At 46.2% G+C, this 24,762-nt stretch overlaps 1 protein-coding gene and 1 pseudogene across 1 annotated transcript in view; one reads left to right on the top strand and one right to left on the bottom strand.

The window, feature by feature from the left end:
• GABBR2 (gamma-aminobutyric acid type B receptor subunit 2) overlaps positions 1 to 24,762 on the top strand; it is a 355,033-nt gene that overhangs the window by 221,956 nt on the left and 108,315 nt on the right. The window lies entirely within an intron of this gene.
• On the bottom strand, positions 5,158 to 6,628 carry LOC144322797 (large ribosomal subunit protein eL22 pseudogene; annotated as a pseudogene).

Here is a 24,762-nt window from a genome sequence, read left to right as displayed (position 1 = left end):
AGACAAGTACCAAAAAGAAGGTCAAAGTCACCCATAACTTCATCATTCAGATTGCTCTACTTAAGTACCACCCTTCACACCCAGCTGTGATCTTTTTTTAAAAAAAATTCTTTTATAGCTATTTGTTTTGATTCCTCACATTATAAAGCTTTTTCTATGGCAGTGGTTCTCAATCATTTTAACTCCGTCTTTTTTTATTGTGATAAAATGTACATAAAATTTACCATTTTAACCACTTTGTAAGTGCAGAGTTCAGCGACATTAAGCACAGCCACATTGTTGTGCAACCATCACCACTGCCCATCTCCACGACTTGTTCATCTTCCCAGACTGAGCATCTGTACCCATTAAACACTAACTCCTGATTCCCTGCAATCATTTTTTAAAAAGATTTTATTTATATATTTACTCGAGAGAGAGAGAGCGAGAGCAGGAGGGAAAATCTGAAGCAGACTCCACACTGAGCCCGGAGTGGGAGTGGGATGCAAAGCTCAATCTCACGACAATGAGGTCATGACCTGAGCCAAAACCAGGAGTTGGAGGCTTAAACGGTTGAGCCACCAGGGCATCCCATGTGATCATTTTAAAACTATTATTTATTATGGGAAAGCTGGTTTTATTTATGTATTATTTATATTGAAAATTTTTGTAGGGCAGCCCGGGTGGCGCAGCGGTTTAGCACTGCCTTCAGCCCAGGGCGTGATCATGGAGACCCAGGATCGAGTCCCACATCAGGCTCCCTGCATGGAGCCTGCTTCTCCCTCTGCCCGTGTCTCTGCCTCTCTCTCTGTCTCTGTGTCTCTCATGAATAAAGGGATGAAAAAAAGAAAAGTATTTGTAAAGATATAAGTAGTTTGCTGACTAATTTTAGAGAAAAATTACTTGCAAGCTACTGCTAACCAAATAGTTATTAGCCTAACAAAAGGTTTCATACAGAAATTTAAGAATGTACATTTTAAAATGTTGAGAATCCAGTGAGCAAAATTTTTAAAGTAAATAATTAAGTTTATTTTAAAGTAAAATACAGTTAAATATTAGTGATATACCCACTATTGAGGAAAATAGTCAGATAAAGATAGACCCCAATCTTATGTGAAAACCAAATCTGAAGAGCCCCCGTAACACATCACATGCTTTTCTCCTTGTAGGAGACCGGAGTACCCCCTCAATGTGTGTCAAGGTATGTTAGCCTGTGCACTTGCTAAGTAGGAGGGAAGCCTTCTGCCATCGGTGGGGACAGCTAACATAAATTTCAGTTGACAAGACACACAGCTTTAAACACTGTTGGATGCCCGCTCCGCCTATGTGCGCTGGTACAGTGGTGACTTGCACACATGGCTGTGACCCCATGTGAGGCCAGCCCTGTGTCAGGGGTCAGAGGGAGCTGGGAAGACCCATCTTCTCATGGAACTGCAAACCCCTGCACCCTCTTTCTTTCTCAATGAAATTCAAGCTTTCTAGAATTTTTGTTTAAACAGTAATTAGCAGGGGCACCTGAGTGGCGCAGTTGGTTGAGCATCTGACTCTTAGTTTCCGCTCAGGTCATGATCTCAGGCCCATGAGACTGAACCCTGCTGCACTGAGTTCTGTGCTTATCTCTCCCTCACTCTCTGCCCCTCCCCATGATCTCACACAGATGCTTTCTCTCTCTCTCCCTCCCCCCCCCTCGCTAAAATAAATAAATCTTTCATAAATAAATAAACAGTAATTGGTAAATTACTCAGTTGCTAGGCCTAGAGTCTGGTCAGGGCACTGTAAACCGTGGAAGAAGGTGTGGGAGGGGCAGAACCACCTTCCTAAGAGGCAATAGTGTGAAATGCTTAGTATTGCAGACTCTGGAGACAGACTTCCTAGATGCACATCTTGGCTGCATTTGCTAGGCAGATAAACCTGGGCAAGAACTTAATCTCTGTGTGCCTCAGTTTTATTGTCTGTAAAATGGGGATAATGCCTTAGATTGGGCTCCCTGTGAATAGGCTCTGAGCCAGAGTGCTGCGTGCGGCAGATCTGTGGGAGGGTGAACTCAGGAAATGCACTGTAAGTGAGTGAGGACAGTAGCTTGGGGCAGAGCAAGAAGCTGATCCAAAATGTGGTTGCAATTGAGGCTACAGTTGATGCTGGGAGTGCTCTGGAGCTGGGATGGCCCTCACCGTTGTCCACAGTGAGGCATAGAGCAGGGGCCTTTGTAGCTTCCCATCAGCTAGTCACTGGCCATGGCTGGGCCCTTGCAGTGGAGGGCAGGTGTCTCCGTAGGCAAGGAGCTTCCCCATAGTGGAGGATAATTGGCAGTAGGATACCCAGCTGGGATCCTCAGTCACCAGTATTCCCAGGAGCTGGAGGGTGATGCTCCAGCCATAAAGAGGAGAGCTGAGTAGAGCTCCTCCAGGACACCCTACAGATAACAACAAGCCTACTGTATAGGGTCATGGGGCTTAAAGAGGTTTTTGCATGTAGGGTACAGAGCCCGAGCTCTGTACTGAGTGTGGAGCCTGCTTGAGATACTCTCCCTCTCCCTCTGTTCCTCCCCCTGCTTGTGCTCTCTCTCGCTCCTTCTCCTTCTCCAGGAAAAAAAAAAAAAAAAAATGGCCTCTTCGAAGACTTCTCTATAAACCCACCTCATTTATTAAAAAATAAGCAAGCAAATTTCTGCAGTAACAAAGATGCAGCAAAGCCTTAACAGGGAAGCTAGCCTGGGCCCCCAGGTTGGCACACCCCAGTCAGGCCCCCAGGCAGGGCAGCAGCCTCAGCAGCAGGTCCAAGCACAGCACCTCAGAGGCAGGAGAGGTGCAATCTCAGCTGGGACCCAGACCTACATTTGTTATTTTAATAGCTGTGTTTGATTTTAATGTGTACAATAAAAATATAAGTAGCGCTTGAGGTAGCAAGAAGGGGTTTCTTTTTTAGTTTTTTTAAGAGGCAGATATTTAGTAAAGGAAAGCACAGATGGTACGTGGATGCTGCAAAAATCACTAAGGTGATACACACATCATGGGGGTTTCATACTGCTTTATCTTTATCTGGAAAGGCACTTTGGTCGTCCTCTTCGAAGGCAAATAAATGAATCACAAGAGTGGGAAAGACAGAGAGAGAGAGAAACCAACAGCAGAACAGTGGTCATCTTGGGCAGCCTGTCTCGTCTCCAAAGCAGTAAACAGTACTGTACTTTAACACACCAGATTTTTGTGGTAGGATTAATAGCCTTTTTGTTTCATGCCCTTTCACCACATTCTGTGCATTCTTAGTAATAAAAAAAATGGTGTTTGGCCAGGGGGTGGTGTCCATTAAATGAGCAAGAGCCAGGCTGCTTTGGGTAAGCTGCCTGTGCCAGCTGTTGGAACCTGGCCGTGGACCCCAGGCAGCACAGTGTGGAAATCCTTGCTCTCGTCCTTGTTGTGCCATCATCTTGACTCTGAGTACTTGGTTAGCTTTATGATGGAGGCTTCTCCTACCCACTTCTTGAGGGTGTAGTCTTAGAAAGACCTTTCTAAGACCCCATTATTCTCAGTTGCTAGCTCACAGTCTAGCCTATACTAGGCTCTCAGCTCATGGTCAGTGAACAAATACAACACAGAGATTTTTATCACCACCTGTCCCTCACCTCCTCAACATCTCCTAAGAGCTTTATACATAGTAGATATAAAGGAAAGATCAGTTAGCTGGTGGGATGGATGAGTGGATGGGGGGGCGGAGTGGGTGGGTGAGTAGACAGTTGGAAGGTTGAGTGGATGGGTGAATGGATGGATAGATGCGTAGGTGGTTGGATATATGAATGGATGATGGAGAGACGGGAATATACAAGGATAGATGGGTGAGTGGATGAGTATGTGGGCGGATGGGTGGATTAGGTGTGTGGGTAGATGGATGGATGCATAGATGGAGTGATGGCAGGTGGGTAGATGGGCAGGTCAGCGGCTAGACAAAGACAAATGAGTAGGTAGGTCAGTGGGTAGATAGGTGGGTGAGAAGGAGTGAGTGAGTGAGCAGCAGGACCAAAAGAGGTAATTGCAATTCCTATGTGTCTGCTTCGCTCTAATCAAAACACATTTTCTCCGGGAGAATCTACAGAGGTGATGGCCCTGATGTCTTGACTCCTCTTCTGTACAAGTCCTGACCTCTAGAGAGTGTTTGCTGTATTTTCTGATGTGAGACCCCATCTTGTCAACTGACTCATGGAAATACATGTTTCATTTCATGCCATTATTCTTCACTCACACTTCACCCTTTCAGGGATCGGGCCTCATTAAAATCTGTCCTCTACCCTGTTCCTCTTTGAGGAAGTTCCTTGTTAGGGCATTTCTGCTGTGAAATGTATCACACCAACTGATGTGAGTGCCAACCTGAATGCTAAAGACTGTTATTAGCAGATTTAGCCTAGAGATGTTTCAGAGTTGTCAGTTCTGATGTACATAGGATTATATTTTCAAACATCATCACACATCCTCTATGACAGACTTGATTACTGTGATGAACTAGTTTTCTTCCTTTAAGAAATGTTCCAGTTGCAAAAATGATTCTGAAAGCACTGGTGAAAAATGCCGGGCAAAACTGAAGTGACACTATCTCATTTGGGTAGCTCATTAACCATCCTGAGAGAGGCAGCTCAGTGTGGCAGAAAGAGCACTGGACGTGGAGTCTGCAGACCTAGGTTTACGTGCTGTCCCCTCCATCTTAGCAGTGGTGACCTTGGAGAAGTCTCTAATCTTTTGCCTTCTCTTCTGCAAAATGAGACCAGTAATCAAGAGCCCCTTGCTGGGTTGCTCTGGAAATGAATTAAGGGAGGTGCGTTACAAACTATAAAGTGCAGTGTATGATTGAGGGATCCCCCAGTAGAAGAAGAAAGAAAGCCATCATGTCTCTATATCATTTGTTTTGTTTATTTATTTATTTATTTATTTTGGTTCCCAAGTTTTATTCCAGAGCTCAAAAAAATATTCCAGTTAAATAAATTTTATTTTTTTTAAAGATTTTTGTTTATTTGAGAGAGAGAGAACAAGAACACAAGCAGTGAGGAAGGGCAGAAGGAGAGGGAGAAGCAGACTCCCCGCCGAGCAGAGAGCCTGATGTAGGGCTCAATCCCAGGACCCTGAGATCATGACCTGAGTGGAAGACAGATGATTAACCTACTGAGCCACCCAGGCATCCCCAGATAAATGAATTTTAATTTTCATCTTCCTCCTCGTCCTCCTCATAGTTAATCTGGAAGTAACACAATTCATAATTCTCTTTGCCAGTAGCAACTCCATGCAACCAATCACAGAGACTATTCTCTTTGGATATTTTTTGATAAGCTATTTCAAATACCTTGTTGGGAAAAGGCATGTCAGATGTTACAGTAATCTTGCTCTCCCTACTTTCAATGGCTAGAACCCCTCTACCAAGATTTACAGCTTTGCCATTCACTTGGATTCTCTCTCAAAGAAACTGCTCAAAATTGGCAGCATCCATGATTCCATCTTCTACAGGGCGGGGTGCAAAGGTCAGCCTCAGAACTTGCTTCTTTTTTTGCCCCCCTTCACTCCAAGCCTTTCACAGGTGCCATGGTGGCACCATATATCGCTTTGTTTTTGTTTTTGTTTTGTTTTTGTCTTAAATAAGAGGAGAAATCAGATATAGTGAAAAAATTAACTGTATGTCCGAGAACTAATAAAACACCCTTTCTGGGCCATGGGATTTTGATTATCAGTGATGGAACCATGGTGTAAAAACCTGGCACAACCCCAGGGAAGTGGCTGTTTCCCTTTGTTCGTTCATTCCTTCTACAAATATTTCCTACCACCTATAGTATGAGAGGCATGAGGAGGGGGATGCTACAGATACAGTGTTGGGCAAGGCAAATGAGGAGACAGATGGTAAGCAGATATTCACCTGAGTAACTATTTGAATGTAGACTGTGGAAAGTGCTCTGAAGACAGCCCACAGGGTATTTTGAGAACTTATGGCATGGAGGCCTGACCAAGACTAGGGAACGGGAAAGACTTCCTTGGAAAAAGAAAAAACAAGACAAGACTTCCCTGAGGAGATGACTTTGAGTTGAGATCAAAGAATGAATAGGAGCTAACTAGGCAAAGGGGGACAGAAGGGCATTCCTGGGAAAGGCAAGAGCGAATGCAAAGGCCCTGGAGTGAGAGGAAGTGTGGCACCTTTGAGAAAGCAAAAGAAAGCCAATGCGGCTGGAACAGAGTGGCCCAGGATGAGCCTGGGGAGTGGGCTAGAGGGGTTGGGTGGAAGCCAGATCACGACGCCCCTGTTATCCTAAGACGAGTGAGACCCTGTGGAAGCATGTCTGGCAAGGGAGAAACTGATTGCTGTTCTTAAGAAGCTTCCCCTGGCTGCAGTGGAGAGAACAGATTAGAAAGAAGCAAGAGCACCTGCGGGAACACCGGTACTAACCTGTGGTGAGTGGGGAGGGAGAGAAGCAGGTGGATTCGAGGCATGTTTTGGGAGGAAAAAATGCCAGCCATGACAGAAAAGAAGGGCTGATCAGGGGTGTACTTCTAATGCAGTTACTTCTCATTTTGAACTGAATGGCTCTCAAGTTCCGTATACTGTAAACATTGCTACAGTACATGAAAGAAAGGGAGCTATCCACTGTGCAGTTTACCATCTGGAAAATGTGAAAATTGTTCATGGTGGTCCAGGGGAAACTGGATGCTTAGTTACCCTTCCCAATCCTGCAGAAAAATATTCCACACAGGCAGAGGCAAAGAAAGGTGTGCTTGCTAAAAGCCAAGAATGCAAGTGTGCAGGACACCTTTGTCTGAGCCTTTAGGTGCTTGCGGTCCATAGGGAAGCAGACTTAATGTAAATGGCTAGAACCCACTCTGGCCTGTCTGCAAATGAGGTTACAATGCCAGTGCCAGGGAATCCTCCGTGTTGTGCTGCCCCTACCTGCCGAACAGGGTGACCTCAAGTCCAGCACACCCCCCACCATTCCTCTAGTCTTCCCTCTGGACCCTGGAAGCATCTCAGTGTCTTCACAAATGGTCCCTTGCATGGCCCCGGGCCACAGCTCCTTGGTGACATCCAGTGCCTGCAAGCCATTCATGGAGGCCTCTCAGCACAGGATTGCCAGCTCCTTGTTCCTCCGGGCCCCCACAGGGCCGTAATCCCTCAGTCCTCTCTGGGGGAGAAGGCCACTCTGGCCCTTGCTCAGCTGGGCTCAGTGCTGTGTGGGAGCTGACTTACCTCGGCTGGTTAGAGCCAACTGTGTACGTGTCTTCCCAACTTCCTGTTCTGTGATGTCACATTAGTAGTGTGAAATTGGTCGTGACAGGAGCATTTACACCACAGTAATCAGCGAACGCTACAAATCAGGACTTCTCCGCCTCCTCCTCGGAGAGCTTTTTGTTAAGCATTTCCTAGCATGCCACTGACTGGGCCTGGAGCTCACGTGCTGTGTCCTGAGCTCCGCAAGCTTGTCTGTGAACACAGTCCCCTTAGCTTCCTACGGGGTTCAATCCCTGGGGTCAGGCTTAGAGACAGTGACCACATTGTCCTCTCAGCCCCCACTCCCTACCTAACACACCTAAGTACCAATACCAAACATTTCATTGTCTGGGGGCTGTGGCCTCAACAAGCATCTGACAGGGCTAGGCTCTGAGTCCTGTCTTAGGTGCAGTAGTGACCCCTATTATTACATAGCTGTGTGTTGGAAGAGACTGGATATACTTTGTTTTTTGTTTTGTTTTCTTTTTAAAGATTCTTATTTACCTATTTTGTGTGTGAGAGAGATTGAGAGTGCGTGTGCATGCATGAGTCAGGGGAGGAGCTGAAGGAGAAGGAGAATCTTGAGCAGACTCTGCACTGAGCACAGAGTCCAATGCAAGCCTCGATCTCACCACCCTGAGATCATGACCTGAGCCAAAACCAAGAGTCAGACGCTCAACCAACTAAGCCATCTAAGCACCCCTATACTTTGGAGAGACTTCAAGGACTATTTCAAGGTTCAAGGGTGTCATGGCAGAGAGAATCACTACCTGCTAGAGATAGAATGAGACCAGTAGAAGAAGGGGCATTCATTCTGTCAGTGACTGACTAACTCATACCAGGCCCCATGTTTGTGGGAATATGGGAGAGAGTAAGACACATTCTACACCTGTGCTGTTCAGTGTGATCACCCCTCGCCTCTTTCAAGAGCATTTAAAATGTGGCTGGTACATAAATGTAAAAAAACACACCAATTTAAAAAACCTAGTACCCCAAAAATATAAAATATCTCATTAATAATTTTTATATTCATTATGATTAGAATGAGATTATTGTGGATAAATCAGGTTAAAAATTTAAAAATTGACATTAATTTCACCCATTTCTTTCTTACTTCTTAAATATGGTTCCTGGATTCTTTAAAATGGCAGATGTGGCTCATATTCTATTGGTCACCATGGTTTTTGGGGTTTTTTTGTACTTTCTTTTTACTGGAGTTGGATCTGCCAACATATAGTATAAGACCCAGTGCTCATCCCATCAAGTGCCCCCCTCAGTACCCATCACCCAGTCACCCCATCCCGCTGCCCATCTCCCCTCCCACTACCCCTTGTTCATTTCCCAGAGTTAGGAGTCTCAGTCACCATGATTTAACATTTGAGGTCAATCCTAGGCCAGAAGAATAAACTTCTGGTCAAGACAATTGGGCTGGACCTCAAAGGACAGATGAGGTTTGGAAAGTCAGAGACAGTGGGAGCTGGGAGGAGAATGTTTTATAGAAATAAGCACTTGGACCCTGCCCTCTAAGAGGAGTAGTGCATCCCTTTCGACTTAAAAAACAATACCTCTCAGTAGTTTTCTTCAAGAAACAGTGGAGATATGGGGCAAAGATATAGCCCAGTAGAGCGCTCATGGAAACATGGTCTGTCTTGGTGTGGACAGGGGAAAAACTAGAAATAACCAAAATGTCCAATGCTTGGGCTGAGCTAAATAAATGTTGATGCATCTATACAGTAGAATTATTGGCAGATATTAGAAATAGTTGTTGCAGAACACTAATGACTTAGAAGACTGTACGTATAATATTTTGTTTAGTGAAAAAGGGAGCAGATTGCAAAGGTGTTTATGGCAAATCCACACTTTTGGTAGCAAACTTTTAAACACATAATGACTAGAAGAAGGTACTCCAAAATGTTAACTGTGGTGTCTCTGGGTAGAATTCTTTCTCTTTGCTTATTTCTCTTTTCCAAATTTTCTACAATAACTATATATTACTTTAGGTCTTGGTCTAGGAAAAAAAAAAAAAAGACTTAAATAACATATTAACTTTAAAAGACCTAGACTTTATTCCAGTCTTGGCCCTTACTAGCCAAGGAACTTAATAAGCTAATAAGTTCTTGGAGTCCCTTTGCCCATCTGTACAATAGGTATATGAATACCTGGCTCACAGGGTTGTCATGAGGACTAATTGACACATCACTACCTGGCACCTGTCGGCTCTCAGCCATTATTAATATTCTTTCTCTCTCTGCCCCATTCTATCTTAGATGGACTCTGATTCTCACTTGGAAATGAATGGAGCAGGGAAAGAAGAGAACATGTCCTGCTCTCCTGTAAGCCTCAATCTTCTGAGCCTGGAGGAACTTCTTTCTCCTCAATGCCAAACTCTAGTGAGCTGGATCCCCACTAATTGGAGTCCAGTTAACTGAGGGCATATTATGTCATTTAACTTTTAGTATGCAGGAAAAAAATATGTAGGACATTGCCTAACATAGGCTAGAGGCCAGCTTGAAAAACTCTTGAGGTCTAAGACCCTAGATTACATACAAGTAATGACTGTTGTGACAGATCAGCCCTAGACTGTGACTCTAGTAGACCCTTAGTGTAATAATATGAAGAATGCAGAATCTTGTATATGCATATGGATATATGATCTACATACATGTATATATGCACAAATATATTTTTACAGGCACACAGGGTGTGATAAAACAGTGACCTAGATACTCCCTCAGGCACACAGGGTCTTTAGTAGGCCATATGTAGTGATAGTTAATCCATGGAACCACTGTCAATTCCCCTTTAGCAGTCTGGCAGGGTCCCTGCAGTAAGTACAGGCTCTACAGTGCTTTCCGAAATGTACCAGAAAAATTGCCTATTCATCCTCAAATCAAGTAATTCTATCAACTAGCTTATGAAGAGCTGCCTCGTAATCCATGCTTAATGACCTTAGCCGCTGGACAGCTGTCTTAGGAATTATAGTCTCTTGCGAACAGAGTATTCTGAGGTTCTAAACTTCAGTGTAATAGAAACATGTCCTATTTTCCCCCAGCAATGGGATGTGGAGATGTTCAGCTTGGTGTCTTCTCCTTGGGCTCACTCTCCTCAGCCCAACTTTTATGAGGAATAGTGACCATCACAGGAAGTGGGACTTACCAAATGTCTCCCCCATGGGGCAGTCAGCAGATCTCAGTTGGGGCTGAGCTCTGTGCCTCCATTCATCTATAGGATGAGAGGGATATTGGCTGGCATGGTCAGAGAAGGGGCCTCTAAGGCCTCTTGTGACTGAAGTAATGAAAAAAGAAATGTTTTCAAGATGGGAACCAACATTTACTAAGCCCCTGAAGTACTGAGTTTCCTGGGGAAAAGCCCTACCTGTGAAGCAGATGTGCTTAGTACCATTTTTTTTTTTTTTTTTGGAGTTCAGTTTGCCAACATATAACATAACACCCAGGGCTCATCCCGCCAAGTGCCCCCCTCAGTGCCCATCACCATTTTAAAGAAGAGGCAACCCAGTTCAAGAGGCCTTGTGGCATGCCCAGGCTCACGAGGTGGGAAGTGACAACTGTGCCTTGGTTCATAAGAGGGTTTCAGGCCTGATGTTAGTCACCTCTAATACCCTTGGTTTGGGTTTTTGTTTTGTTTTGTTTTGTTTTGTTTTTTACACTCTTATCCACTCCCCCACCTCCCTCGGTGGAATTCTTTGGAACCTAAGTTTGCACTGTCACACCAGCCATATTTCTGCAGACAAATCTCTACAGGTATCATCTCAACTCCTCCCTCCACCTGCTGAGCTCTGCTGACTCTCTGAACTCCCAAGCACTCTCTTCTCTCCCTCCTCTGCCACTCATTTATTCTGGCTCTCACTTTTACACTCACCAGATTATTCTTCTTAAATAATCTGTGACCGTGTTATTCCTCATTAAAGGCCTTCCATGGCTCCACACTGCCTACAGGATAGAGCCTGGCATTTTAGGAGCTCACCTCCAGTCATAACCTGTGCTTCCAGCTATTTCTCTCATGCTGCTCTTTACACAGAGGGATATTAGCTACTCTCCCACACACACATCAAATTTTCAACCTTTGCAGCTGCACTTCTGGGTTATTGGGGTCTTTTGGTTTTTTTTTTTTTTCTTATTATCATCTTCTCAACCATGGATTTATTCAAAGAGTGATTTTTGAGAACTTACCGTGAGCCAAGCACTGTACTGGAAGCCAGGAAGACAGTAGTGAACCAAACAAACTGAAATCCCTTCCTTCAAAGAGTTTACAACCTAGTGCAAGGAGAGAGTCAATAATCGACATATTAAGTAAGTAAATTATATAGTATGTGAGAAGGCAGCAGTTGCTATTTAAAGAAGAAAAAAGAAAGAATATGCAGGAAAGGAAGGAGAATTGGCAATGGCACCAGTGGAGGGGAAGCAGAGAGAAGTTTTAAACAGGATAGCCAGAGGAGGCCTCCCTAGGAAGGTGGGGCAAGGAGGAGCTGTGCCATGACTAGGGGAGAAGTGACCCAGGCAGGTGGACACCAGCATGGAAGCATCGGTGACAGTGTCTGGAGCACTTGGGGTAGGAGGAGCTTCTAATCCCAGCCAAGATGGAGGAGTAACAGGGACTAGATTTATCCTCTTGCCTTAAGCAACTAAAAAAAAAAAAAAAAAAAAAAAAAACAGTCAAATCATGTGAAACAACAGTTTTCCAACTCCAGACTACAGACAGGAGAGGAGAGTGATCCCTAAGAGAAGGGACACAAAGCACGTGAGCCTTATGATTGTCCAGCTTACTACCTGGAGAGTTGCCAGGCCACGGCACAGGAAGGGTGGCCCAGACATACCCCTGTGGCCCACCAAGCTGATAATCTGAATTGAGACAGTTGAAAATTTGAATGAAGAGAGACTAGGAAGGCTAGAATTTGTGGCAGAGTAGCAGAGGAAAGAGCTACATGAAGAGGGGAGGGCAGCTGAGAGCTGCAAGGGGCTGCCTCAAGTCTTCAGCTGTGGGCTCACTGGCACCTGCTGATGGAGTAAGGAAACACCTGAGACCTGGGAATGCACCAGCAGAGGATCCTCAGAGCTCATGCAAGGCCAGGAATCTTTTCTCTTCTCACCAGCCAGGGTGGAACAACTTCATAATGCACAAGGAGAGACTCAGAAGGCTATTGTCACAGTAGTAAGGGTAAAATCAACCCTAGACTAAAGGTGGCTCTGATCTCACCTAATAAGGCTTAGAAGCAAGCCTCATAGGGGTCAAACTCATTTCAACTAACTTAGCTATGTCCTGGACAAAGCTTAAGAATATTTAAAGGAATATTCAGAAATATCTAGCACCCAATGATGGTCTGATATCTGGTCAAAATTATCAAGCAGGCAAAGAAGCTGGAGTGTGTGGGAAGTGTGAGGAGGCCAGTATAGCTCAAACGTGTCAGTGAGGGGAGAGGCAGAGACACACCATCAGAGAAATCAGAGGCCAGATCTCATTGGTCTCAGTAAGCCCTGAAAGGTCTTTGGCTAACTCAGTTGTCAGGAGATGTTTTCTTTCTTGCCTCCTCTACCAGACTGAAAAGTGCCCCTGCGTGGCTCCAAACTTGTAGGGCACCATGGAGCAACTGGCCTGTCCTTAGCAGGCTAGCCTTGAGCACACCCCTGTCCATGACCAGCCTTCCCACTGCACTCCCAGGAGTATCGGAGAAGCAGGAAGAAGAGGAAAGTATGAGAAAAAAAAGTACTGAAAGGAGGACATTTCCCATTTGGGACAAGAAGGGGCCTGGGGACCTGCATCAGCTCTGCCTTCCAGTCTCAGATCCCGCCCCTGAAAGATGTGTGACCTTGGAAAACCTTCCTAACCACCATGACCTGTTTGCTTGTTTGATTAAAATTAATAATTGAGTGCCACCTACTTCTAAAGAGGGTTTGAAGCAGCTTTTGATAACAGGCATATACACAGCAAGGCCCCTGAAATCTACAGTCATATAACGTGAGGACAAAATATATTCTGAAAACCTAGGCTAGTATAGTGAACTTAATGATGAATTTAAATGAGCCAGCTGCCAAGTGATAAAGAGAACGGAACCTCGTTTTCTCCATGTGTAAAATGGGATTAATGATCTCTGCCCAGCCTACCCCAAAGAGCTGCTATGAGGATCATCAGGGCTCTCTGGATGAGAGCGTGCCTTCAGGACTCTTCTGCAAGTAAAAGAAAACCGTCCTCACTCAAAGATAACAGTGAAGTCCAGGATGAGGCTTCTCCATCTCTCCATCCCAGGGGCTGCTTTCTCCTGTGCCAGCTCCATGCTCAGCCAATGCACATTACTTCTGGATCCCATCATCACTGTACCACGTCCAGCAAAAGAGGAGGCTCGTTCCTGCAGCAATGCCAACAAAAAAATCCCTGGAAGTGAGTCCCTTTTGCCTTGATTGGCTGGCTTGAGTCACGTACCGGTCCCTGAACCAATCACTATAAGCAGAGCACCACACTTAATGGCTTAGTCTAAGTCATGTGATTCAGCTCTACATAGAGTAAGTTTCCTAGAACTTCTTCACCTCAGAGTGCGGCCAGGTGGGTCTCAGTTGGCTCTTCTCTCTTCTCACTCCTCCAACATATCCATTCTCTGCCCTTCTCTGTGCCCTGGGAAGCTTTTCTTATGGTCAGCGTCACCCAGGACCCCTTGTCCTCAGGCTTCTGGGTAGATTTAGCCAATGGGAAGTATAGGCAGGAGATTGGAAGAGAGAGAGAGAGAGGTCAGGGTGCAGCCCCCAACCTTGCTTTAGTGCTGTATCTCTTGAAATAAATGTGCCCTCCTCAAAGCTATGGATCTTCTTTGTGTCTCCACTCTTATAAAGCTCTGAGGACACTATTTCTTCCCTTGCTCCTCTGCTCTGAGGCATATAACAGCTCCTGCCATTGCTAGTCTATGGGCACAGCACTGTCTTTTGTCTGTTCCCATAATCTGCTCCCTCACTCTGTAGTAGTCCTTAATTAAGTGTCTTCCTTTGAACCATGCAGGGTGAATTCTCTTACTTCCTGTGACCTTGTATTTGTTATCTGTTGCTTCATAGCAAATTATCCCAAAGTATAGTAGCTGAAAGCAACAATAAAGATTTATTATCTCACATAGCTTCTGTGGGTCAGGAATTAGGGAATGACTTAGCTGGAAGGTTCTGGCTTAGGCTTTTTAATATAAGTAATTGCAGGCCAGATGGGACTGCAGTCATCCTAAGACTTACTGGAGCTGGAGATTTGTTTCCAAGATGGCCCACTGACATGACTGGCAAATTAATGGTGGCTATTGGCAGAAGGACTCAGGTCCTCACCACATGGACTTCTCCATAGGGCTGCTTGGGTATCCTCATCATATGGTGACTGGTTTCCACCAGCATGAGTGATCCAAAAGAAAGCAAGGCTGAAGCTTCAGTGTCTTTGTATGGTCTAGTTCTGGAAGTCACACACTGCCATTTTTTAATATCCTACTGGTTACACAGACCAGCCCTATTCAGTGTGGGAGGGGACTTTACAGGGTGTGAATACCAGTGGGTGAGAATCACTGGGGCCATCTTAGAATGTGGCTATCACAGCCCCTGGCAACATCATCTCTAAATTAAAATCGGGGTACTATTATCATTCAAAGGGGATTAAGTGGTGAGCAAGAAAAATAAACGCCCACTGCACGGTGTTCAACAGCTATAAACCCAGTGCAAATCCTATCAATATAGGAAATTGAGACTTAAATTCACCAGCTGGGTCCATAAGTCAAGCAACGGTCTTAGAAGACCCCCTGTGGTTGGGAGTGAAGGACCCCTCAAGCCCACACCAGAGGCAAGAGGGAAGAGAGAACCCTTTTTATGCAAAAAGATTCCTAGATTTATCTTTCTGAGCTTCCACTGGCCTCACTCCAGCCTGAAAACAGCTTCAGACACCCACTGCGTTTGTTTCAAGTCCACTCCTGGCATTTCTCAGCCTCCCTTCTGGTTTCTGCTGCTAGAAGTAGCCTCCTGACCCTCCTCAGCCTGAGACCACCTCAGTAGGCAGGGCTGCCAATAGCCGCCCTTCCCTCCCTCTCAGATTTTTCCCCTGCTGATGCCTGTCTCTTTGTTTCCTTCCCGGGAGAATTGATGGAAGATTTTTTAATTGATGGAAGATTTTTAGGCTTAGCCCATGAAGCCAAGTGAATAGTCCCCAACCCCCATATGGAGCCATCTGGGTTTCTAACGGGGAAGCTGAGCCAAGAGGGAGAATGGGTTCTCAATCAGGCATGCCAGGACACCTTCCTGCCAGTCCAGTCCGCTGTTGCCGAGGTGGAAGGTGGGACTGGTGACTCATTGGGATTAAGAGCTGAGGGCCACTGAGGCTGGGAGAAGCCTGGGAGACAGTCACATCAGTACGCCTTGCCCTTGCCCTGCCGCATACATATGCCCTCATGTGACATACACTTCAACTTACATACCCATTGACAGATGTAGACTCACACCCAGACTGTTGTACAGATGGAGAAACCAAGGCACACTCAAGATTTAGAGAGCCTCCTGCTCCCCCCCCGCCCCCCCCCCCCCCAGCCTCTCTGTGTAACTTGATGTCAGCCATTGGGAGCTTGGAAAGGTTCTCAGGAAGCTCCATCTCTCAGTTCAGGGATGAGCACGACCAACCTCAGGATTTCTTCACATTCCTGCGGACTTGCGCTCTCGTGGTTCCGCTTGAGCTGAGTTCATTTAGGATTCAGACCATCCCAGATCCCTGATGTTTTCCTCAGACCTGGGCCCCCTTGGTCCATGTAGGGAATGCAGACCCCTCCTCCGTTACAGCAGCCACGCAACACAAAACCGCACAGACCTGAGAGCCAGCCTCTTTTATAAGGGCTTGTGAGGGGTCCCAGGGAAGACTTGGGGGCCAGGCGGAGGGGATTTGCACCACGCAATGTCATTTGATGACTTCAAGTTGGACGTTGCTTACGCCTGACCCAGTTCATGCTCCGCCGGCCTCCCCACCTTCCGCTTCCCTTGCTGGGGTCTCACCGGGCCTCCTGCCCTTCTTTGGGCCTTCTTTGCAGAGAAGATAGCTCCCTCCTATTCCTCCTGCTGAGGTTCTTACCTTCCACCCAGGAGGCTAATCAAGATCTTCCTACACCAAGATCATTTCCTCTTGAGAGGGATTCTGGGCTCAGCTGTCAGGTAATACAAACTCTAGCTCCTTACAGGCCAGGAGACCACCACTGAAGTGATGAGGGGGCCCCAGACTAGAAGCCAGGTGGCCCACCTCCCAGCACAGGGCCCTTCCTGACTTCCCAGGACCCCCACAGCCCTGCCCATTTTTCCTGTACCATTCCTCTGCTGCGCATCTCTCTCGCTCAGCCTGGCCACCCTGCAGGCTGAGCCCTCTGGCCTGGCACCTGGACTGCTGTAGTACCAGCTGCCTTGTTTGAGACCTCCCTCGCCACCTCCCCCTCCCCACACCACCCCCACCCCAGCCCCAGGCCAGCCTGCATCCCACTCTGGCTTAAAGTGAAGATTCCAACAGATTGCAAATTGCCTATCTCAGACTTTCAGGTCGACTGGTCAGCAATTTGGTTTTCCTGGTGGAGACTAATCTATTTAACAAAAATAGAACATACAGTAAAGCAAAATTAAATATTTCTAATCATGGGGATGCTTGCATCTGCAAATGATCAGGAAAGAAGAGGAGCAGTGGGTGGGGGCAAAAGGTCTGGAGGAGGGTCTCATGATGTGTGGCTTTAGAGCTGTAAAGCTCAACTGGCCACCCCGGAAGCTGGGCAAAGACCCCACTCACTGGTCAGGGCATCTCCCCGCTGCAGGCTACGCAGGTAAGGGCACCACCATCTGTCTGCCAAAGCAGAAAGCCATTCTTTACTTCTCCACCTTCCACAGCTCTCAAATGGGGCATCTCTAAGCCCTGTGGATTTCACCTCCTTCCCATCCTGTGAATTATGGACTCCTCTCCGGGCATGTCATCCTCCTCTCTCATTTGGATTCCACAGTAGCTTCCAACTGGCCTCCTTGCACTCAGTCTCCCCTCATGCCCACCCATTTTCCAGTCTAATGAAGGTACAGCACCAGAATAGCTTTTTTATTCAGCTTTATTGAGGCATACTTGATAAATAGGATTTATATGTATTTAAGGGATACTCCTTGATGATTTGATATACATATTTATTGTGAAATGGTCGCAACCATCAAGCTAATTAACATAGCCATCACCTCACACAGTTTTCATTTTCTCATTTTCTCTTTCTCTCTTTCTTGCTTTCTTGTAGTGAGAACACTTAAGATCCACCCTCTTAACGCTTTGCAAGTTGACAGTACAGTATTGTTACCTAGAGCCTCCATGCTGTACATTAGCTCCCCCAGAGCTTATTCATGCTGTGTAACTGAAAGTTTATACCCTTTGACCAACATCTCCCCATTTCTCTCTCCCTCCAGCTCCTGGCAATCCCCATTCTCCTCTCTGCTTCTGTGAGTTTGACTATTGTAGATTCTACACACATAAGTGATGCCAGGCAGTATTTGTCTCTCTGTGTCCTTCTTATTTCACCAAGCATGATGACCTCCAGGTCTATCCATGTTGTCACAAATGACAGGATTTCCTTCTTTTTATTTTTTCTTTTTATTTATTTATGATAGTCACACACAGAGAGAGAGAGAGAGGCAGAGACACAGGCAGAGGGAGAAGCAGGCTCCATGCACCAGGGGCCCGACGTGGGATTTGATCCCGGGTCTCCAGGATTGTGCCCTGGGCCAGAGGCAGGCGCTAAACCGCTGCGCCACCCAGGGATCCCGATTTCCTTCTTTTTAAAGAGGACATTGGACATGTTACCTCCTGCCCTTCTGTGGCCCCTACTTGCAACATGAGGTCCAAAGCCCTACCTGATATGATTCTTGCCTTCCTTGCCTCCACCAACATCCTTACCACTTGCATATCACTCACCAGCCACCTTGCCTTTCCTTCTGGCTCTTCATAGAGCCAAGCTCTCTTTTTGCCTTTAGGCCTTTGCATGTGCTTTTCCCTCTGTTTGGAACATTCCTCTCATCTTCTTTGCCTAGCTAACTGACACTCATTCTTTCCTGTTCCCTCCAAGCCCTTCCTTGAGAGAGTGCTCTTCCTTATGTGCTCATACCTCTATGCCCACCCCCTCCTATCACCTGTCACACTGCCTTGTAACTACTTCTTTTTTTGCCTGTCACCTTCATTAGACTGGGAGCTTCTAGAAGACTAGGAGTTTGGCTTAATCATGCATTTCCCCAGGGTCTAGCATAAACATGGCCTGTCCCAGAGAGAGCACTCAACAAACACGGCATATGGCAACTGCTCCCTCATTTTCTGTGAGGAAACTGAGACCCAGAGAGAGGAAGGAACATAATTAGGAGCACACAGGTGTTTGTGACAAGACTAGAGCTAGAGCCCCGAACAAAACTCTTTCTGGCTTAATTGTGCAGAAATGGTCTTAGCAAACATGATTCAGCCCAGGGGACACAGACCCCAGTACCAATAGCTTGCAGAGGTGTCTGGATCTCCCAACCTGTGATAACCTTTGGATCTTCATGATAACCACCTCCTCTGCCTTGGGCTCCTCATCTCTCTTGGTTCAGAGCAGAGTGGAGCAGTACAGTTTTGAGAGCTGAGACAATATTAGGCAACCAGCACAAGCCCCTTCTTGCCAGCTCTTCCCTCTCTGATATGAAGTCCCTTTCCCCATTTCTCAGAAGAGAGTCTCACCCAACCCTTGTGCAGGTGAAAACTAAGTATTTTGCATTCTTCCTCGCATTTTTTTACTATGGAAGCCCAAGAGGACTGGCTTGGCCACCAATATACTGGAGCCAGATCCTACAAGCTCCCAAGAGAGCCAAGAGCTACTTGTAAAATGATCAAGAATTGATGAGCCAGGTGTTAAATGGTAGATAGCTGGAAATCTGCCTTGGTAGGAGTATTACAATATGGAAATTCTCAAACACTGCCCCCCAGGGTCCTTTCCCCTCCTACCCAAAGAGCCCATTGTTAAACATTTATCAGCACATCCCTGACTAGCTACCTTCCTTCCTCCTCCACCTACCTCCTACTCTACCCCTGCTCCCCCCCTCCACGAAGGCTGTTTGGGTCTCACTCTGATCCCCTTCAAAGAGCTCATTCTCCCATCAGTGAGTGGTTCTTGCACAAGAAGGCAGGGTGGCATGTGGTTAGAAACAGAAGGTTGAAGTCAGACGCATCTGGGATGAATCCCGGTTCTGCCCACTAGTCACATGACCCCAGGCAAATTTCTTCTTTCACTGCCTTTGTTGCCTCATCTGTAAACCAGACATAATGGTAACACACGGTGCACTGCATTGGGGTTGCTGTTGAGAATTGATTAGTGAAGAACAACCCCAGGAAAAAAAAATCTCAGATAATGTACAAAAATATTTCAGCAGAGCTAAAATTAACTTGAAGGGTGTCATCTCTGAGAGTTCTGCAGTGGAAAACCAGAGAACAGAGTTGAGAAAGGATTCATCCCAGGTACCCTTCCTAGAAAACAGCAAAGCACAGCTTGCATCTATGTGTTCAGAAGACCCCTTGCTCATGGCTCTTTCCATTCTTCTAAGCGGAGGGGGAAATGTGCTTATGCTTGCACAGATCTCTGGCTCTTACTCACGAAAACTAGAAGCTGTCAGTAAAAATTAATCTATTCCAAGAGGGAGTATTATTTTGTTGGTGATGATGTTGCTATTTTTGCTTGTTAAAAAAAATGCCTTCTTATAACATCTTTTCAAAAAAAGTTTTTAATAAAGTTTCTCTGTTAGGAAAATAATACATACTCATTATAAGATATTGGAAAATATTGATAGGATAAAAAGAAGAAAAAGCCATAATCACACAACCTAAAAACCAACCAGCTTTAACATTTTTATTTGTGGGAGTGATTTTTGCATAATTGTGAGTGTACTGTAAATATTATTTTTGCCCTTCTCTACTTATGGTATCAGTTAGGATAAGTAACACTAGCTGATGTAACAAAGACATCTCAGAGTCTTAGTGGGTCAACACAGTAATAATTGATGTTTCCCATGTGCAGAGTCCAAAGTGAAATGTGTCTGGTTGGTAGAAATTCTTTCCTCACGATGACTCATGGACCCAGACTCTTCCATATCTGTGCCTTGTGCCTCAGAGTTCACTGAAAGACCCTATGAATCTAGTTGGCAGATGGGGGAAGTGAAGGAGCAGGAAGGGTCTTGTGGGACTTCTACCTACATTCCATTGGCTGGAGTTGTCACATGGCCACACCCAACCTATAAAGGTGGCTGGAAACATGTGCTCCAGAGGAGAGGGAAATGGATTTGGTAACCCACCAGCCAGCATCTGGCACAATCAGAAATCACTTTGTTCAATCTTTTGTAATTTTTATAATAGAATGCTCAAGTGTGTATGATTAAGTTTAAGTCACCCCTTGTTTAAAACCCTTCAGTGGCTTCCTTTGCATTCAGAATTAAGTGCAGCATCCTTGATACGGCCTGTAAGGTTCAACATGAGCTTGCACATGTGCACCTTACCAATCACATTCCATGCTCATTTCCCCCCTAGTGACCTCTTTCAGCTCCACTGGGATCTTTCGCTCTCTGGCTTCCCAATCTCTCTCCTGCCTGGGAAACTTTGCACAGTGCAATCCCTCTTCCCAGGACCCTCTCTCCCACACTCTTAGCTAACTCAGATCTCGGTGCAAATTACACCTCCTTAGAAAAGCCCTTCTTACTTATAGTCTACATTAGGTTTTTGTCATAGTTCACTCTCGTAGCACTCTGTTCTTTTCCTTCATATCACATATTATAGGTTGTAGTTATGTATTTATGTCTGCATCTCCCACCAGACTACAAGCTCCGTGCAATCTAGGACCATGTTCACTTTGCTCACCCTTTATCTGGTGCCTGCCCAGGATGTGCCCAACACGTGTTAGGTGCTCAACAGGGCTGGTTGGTTGAATGTATGTATCATGTTTCATCACATGTCTATTTTACATGGCTCTTGCCCTACTTTATGGACCTATCATTCATTTCTGAGATTTTGCTGTTCTAAACAAGGCTGACTCTTGTATTACGACTAGAAGGAAAGAGGAGTTGATCCACCTCTCTTGGCCCATCCACCCCACCATCTTCTCTTCATCTCTCCCCTCCGTTGCATCCAGCCCTGCCTTAGGCCACCACTCTGCTTTGTGGCTGGTGACCATTGGAACCCTTTAGGCCATCTGATCACAGTCTCTCAGAAAGATGCCTCTCCATTTACTACGCACTAATAGAAGGGTGGCATTGGGGCTTGCCACACCTTCCATCCTCCCTCCTCTTAATTTGCTGCAAACCCACTGCTCCAAACTCAATGGATACATCAAAATTTTCTCCAGACTTAGGCCTATCAAAAGCATTTTCATGTAAGAAAATATTTTAAGTAGTGTGCAAAATATGACTTAATTTAGCCTAAGGCACAGGCAGAAAAAATATTTTTCACTTTTGTAGAACATGTGGGTAGACATACACAATTGTTTGATATTTCTCTTTTACGTCTTGCCCTCCCTTGGAAAACAGAAGGCTGCTTCTGCTTCTTCTTCTTCTTCTTCTTCTTCTTCTTCTTCTTCTTCTTCTTCTTCTTCTAGCCAACATAATGAGGGTCTCATTGATGAGAAAATCTAACCAGCATTCAAACCCCAGTGTTTTCTCCAAGTCCTCATTATTTATTTGAGACCAGCCTTGTGCTGTTCGGAGGGCTGGTAGCAGAACAGTCCAAGGTGGGCTTGGATCATCTACATAGATAGCAGTGTGCCGACCAGGGGCTCCTGTCACCCTTCAACTTCCATCTCCTGAGAGATTTCCCTGCCTGTGTAACATGTCAGGGTAGATCTTGTTTCCCTACAGCACAAACCAAACACACAGATGAGCATGCATGCTCACACCTTCCAGAGACAAAGACGACTGCCAAAGACAACTGTGCACTTGCGGTCATATTAAAGACGGAAATCCTTCCCTAAATGTGCCATGATCTAAGACACTGTGTCCCTCAGTGGGCCCAGGGTTCCTTCCAATCAGGATGAAATGAGCAAGTCTTCATTTGGTCCAGCCTCCAGCTCTAGCCTGAAATCAGATCATGTTTGGGACTAAGGCATCCATTCCTGTCCTCCTCTGTGAAATTGAAAGAGCCAAAAAAAAAAAAAAAAAAAAAAGTTCCAAGTAGGGCTTCACCCATACAATTCATAAACTGCTATTGGAATAGATCGTACTGCTACTTAGTAGTGAAACATTAAAGATGAATAATGGAAACAATTTTTCTAAGAGTAGGCTGCTGGAATCCTAAGTGAACATCTCACTCTCCACTGATTTTCCTGGGGATTCTGAGCTGACGCCAGGTGAAATGCTGCTAACCAGGATTACCTGGAGGAATTATGAGTTACCCTTTGTCCAAGGCAGCTCTGGGTTATGCCTTCTTCACAAATACCTTCTTTAATTCTCACAAACCATCCTGACAAGTAGGTACCGCACTTCCTATTTTTCAAAGAGGAGAATTGACACTCAGAAGCACTCCATGACGATGTGGGGTCAGGCCGGGGGCCGTGTTGGCTCTTGACTGGTGAATGCTGAAGCGTATGTTTTTTCCGTGTGTTTTCCTGTGCATTCTGAAGATTTCTTCGACAAAGAAACACAGGTTTATTGCTCCTGATTCAGCCTGAGCTGTTTGTTTGGATCGCCTTTTATGAAACAGACTGCCTTCTTTGACATTAGCAACATCTCTTTTCAGGGGGAAAAAAAAAAGTTCCTTATAAATTATCCACTTGGCAGCTTTACTTCCATTATTTTATTTGCATTCCAGATCTGCTCCGTGGTCATTCTTTATAAACTCCTCAGAAGTTAGAATCCATTATCAATCAGCATGCCGTCAAGAAAACAGAAACCACTTCAGGCATTTCAGAAGGAGCTTTAATACAGGGAACTGGTTACAACGTTGGGGAAAAGGGCGGAGGAGCAATAGAGGAAGGTGCTATCACGGGAGATGAGTATTTACAGAAACAACCAAGCCCCTTGGGCTGCAGGAACAAAAAGGGAAATGGTGTCGCCGCTGCCTCTGAAATGCATGAAGTGATTTCTGTCTTCTAGACAGCATGCTGATGGATAATGGATTCTAACTTCCGAGGACTTTACAAGAATGACCCCAGAGCAGATTAGGAATGCAAATAAAATAATGGGGACCCAAGGACACTGGCCTGTAAGGCTCCTGCCACTGCTGATCCTGCTGCTGGGGGGACCCCACCACTGGCCACCGAGCAGTCAGCTCAGAGCCCCCCACACTGACAGTGGGGGGCCTGCTGAGCCCATGGACACCTGCAGGCACTCAGAACTCCTGCTGCTACAGCCAAAGCAGAAAAAAAAAAATAGCTTTTCCCTTATGCGTACTTTCTAATCTCCCATGAATGCTTCTCATTAGCAGAACCTAAATGGAAACCAGCTGGCAGGGGATGGTGGGAAATGTGGTTTCTGGACTTTGGGCCCTGCAACACAGAGGAGTGTGGAGAAGAGCGGGTGTGGACTGTGAGCCCGCAGACAGAACTCGGCCACCACGCCAGCCAGAGCTACCAGACTCCAGCTTCAGAATTTGGCGCCTCCTTTGGATGGGTCTCGGGTGCACGTGATGATCCTCAGCCCTGGGATCGCACACGGAAGAGCTTAAGGAGCACCCTGTATACATAAAGAATACGTGTGTGGGGAGAGGAGCAAGACAAATCCCCGCTCAAGCTGGGGTTTAAGAAAGCCAAGCCAGCCCGCTTCCCTGGCTGAAATGCCAGGCCACAGTGAGGCTGAAGCCTGGGCGACACTTGGGATCCGTCGGCTCTGTTCCCACCACCTTCTCACGCAGGCTCCTTCAGGTTGCAAGGACGGCATAGTGCCAGTGACCTTTGATGGCAGGGTCTTAGGTGGGGTTGCCCAGGAAACATTCTGAGACAAAGATTTGCAGACAGGAAATCTGTCAGGGAGGGCTCTCAGGAATAAAACCTGGGAGGGAGGGAGGGACGCGGGATGTGGCCAAGGGACAAGTGAAGTAATGCAGCTGTAACCCTGGCCTCAGTCATCCCACGGAGACCTCTGGATCCCATGGCCCTTCATGTTTGTCCTGAATTGAGGCAATGTCCCTTTGCGACTATTGGATATCGGCTGCCCCCAGGGAGGGGGCATAACCATCACTGGCACAGCTCCATTTGGGTGCCAGGCACCTTGGCGGCTGGGGAAGGTGAGTGCCTCTGTCCGAAGGGGGCACTGGGGCAGCTCACTGCAGTGTCCAGCAGATGAAGGGCGGGGGTAGGGTGGAAGCCCACTATTGTCCAGGCCACAGTGCCCAGCCACCTTGGTGGTGCCATCTGAGCTGGCAAGAGAGAGAATCCAGCCACCACCCTTGCCTGAGCCGCTGCCCCCTCACACCAGCATTATGGCTGCCAAAGCCCCCAGGTTCTCTGGGTCTTTGTTTCCACTCTATCATCCCTTCTCCATCCAGTACCCAGAGCCATCTTCTCGAATCTTATATCAGATCATAGTACTGCTTTGCTCAACC

This window comes from Canis aureus, chromosome 10 (assembly GCF_053574225.1).
Source record: "Canis aureus isolate CA01 chromosome 10, VMU_Caureus_v.1.0, whole genome shotgun sequence".
NCBI lineage: Eukaryota > Metazoa > Chordata > Mammalia > Carnivora > Canidae > Canis > Canis aureus.
Note: the sequence above shows the minus strand (reverse complement) of the source record. Positions and strands in the feature narration are given on the sequence as shown.